The sequence below is a fragment of the Lontra canadensis genome, unplaced genomic scaffold (genome assembly GCF_010015895.1).
Source record: "Lontra canadensis isolate GAN:19392208 unplaced genomic scaffold, GSC_riverotter_1.0 scaffold7, whole genome shotgun sequence".
Classification (NCBI taxonomy): Eukaryota; Metazoa; Chordata; class Mammalia; order Carnivora; family Mustelidae; genus Lontra; species Lontra canadensis.
The window spans coordinates 27925733-27927554 of NW_022631001.1; the positions used below are offsets into that span (position 1 = coordinate 27925733).

The 1822-nt window shown below is 38.1% G+C and overlaps 1 pseudogene; it reads left to right on the top strand.

Moving 5' to 3' along the window:
* Positions 1–319: 319 nt before the first annotated feature.
* Positions 320–1270, top strand: LOC116865342 (annotated as a pseudogene).
* The last annotated feature ends 552 nt before the right edge of the window (positions 1271–1822 follow it).

Genomic DNA, 1822 nt, shown 5'->3' on the forward strand with positions numbered 1-1822 from the left:
GACAAAAATCAGTGTTCTCAGTTCCATGGTTTCCATTTCCACAAAGGCTAAGCAGGGATCCCAAAATTTTCTCATTTTTTACCTCTGGTTAAGATCTACAGGATTGTTTGCTTCTGCCATTCCAACATATATTACAGAATTTCACCAGAACACTCTGGCCGAACTGCCATCCAAAGAACTTAACTTAATTGTTCAATGTTCAATATGGTTGAATGATAATAGCTGAATGATAGTGAGGGATAAAGCCTTTTCACTTCTCATCCAAATTTTCTTCTGCATGTGTCAGAATCTGCAGCAAGAAGACAGAATACCAGTCTCTATGGCATCCATCAATACTTCATATATGAACCCCAGAACCGTAATCTTGATTGGAATTCCTGGACTGGAACACATGCAGTTTTGGATTGGGTTTCCTTTCTTTGTTGTGTGCCTCATGGCTCTTTTAGGAAATATCACTTTACTAATCATCATTCCTATAGAATGCAGCCTGCATCAGCCTATGTACATCTTCCTGGCAGTGCTGGCAGCCACCAACATAGGACTCTGTGCAGCCATTGCTCCCAAGATGTTGGCCATCTTCTGGTTCAGATCTTGCTCCATGGCCTTTGACACCTACCTAGCTCAGCTGTTCTTCATTCATGCCTTGCAGTGCACAGAGTCTGGCATTGTGTTGGCTATGGCTTTTGACTACTACATTGCCATCTGTGATCCACTAAGACACGCATCCATCCTTACCCCTTCCATCTTGGTTCACATGATAGTAATAGTGGCAATCCGAGCTACAGTGTTGGTTGGTCTGTTACCCATCCTAATCAAAAGATTGCATGTTTTTCATTCCACTGTAATTGCCCACTCTTACTGTGAGCACATGGCTGTGGTCAAGTTAGCTGCAGAAGACATCTGAGTCAATAAAACATGTGGTCTTTTTGTGGGTTTTACCATACTGGGCTTTGACATGATTTTTATCCTCATTTCCTATATCCTTATTTTCCAGGCTGTTTTTTGTCTACAACAAAAGGAGGCATGGCTCAAAGCATTTACTACATATACAGCTCATATTTTTGTTTTTCTTGAGTTTTATATTCTTGCCTTCTTCTCCTTCTTCAGCTATCGTTTTGGACATGTTGCTCCCCCTACCCACATTCTTCTGTCTACCATCTACCTCCTTGTGCCACCTGCACTCAACCCTATTGTCAATGGTGTAAAAAACAAGGTAATCCGTAAGCGTGTGGCACAGATTTTTCTTCTGAATCATATATCCCACCAGTGATCTATCAAATGCTTGTGGTCATGTAGAGAACACTTTCATTTCCTAGAGATAAAGAGACTTTGGACTCTGTGTTCATTGTTGGGAACTCACATGCTCTATCTTAAAGCTTTTATTTTTACAGTCAGGTTGACATAAAAGGTATCGAGATTAACAATGATACTTGTTTTCTATCTGCAATGCATCTGACTTCAAATCTTTATCATTTCCTTCATTTTACTTTCTTTGTGTTTAACTTGCCCTTCTTTATACTTCTTCATAGGGAAGCTTTGATTATTGTTTTTCAAACTTTCCCTTTTGGAATGTATGCATTTTCAAGTATGGATTTATCTTTAACTGTTGCTTTTTTGTATACCACACATTTTAGTATTTTGTTTTCATTTATTCAATTAAAAATAAGACTAATAGTCATTGTGTTTCTGTATTACTTATGAGACTGAGATAAAATCGTATACATATGGTTTATATTTGAAGAAGATGTCTGAGCAATGTAATGGGATTCCTGAAATGAAAAGCTAGAACAACTAAATCATTATATGAGAAAATGGACTTTGA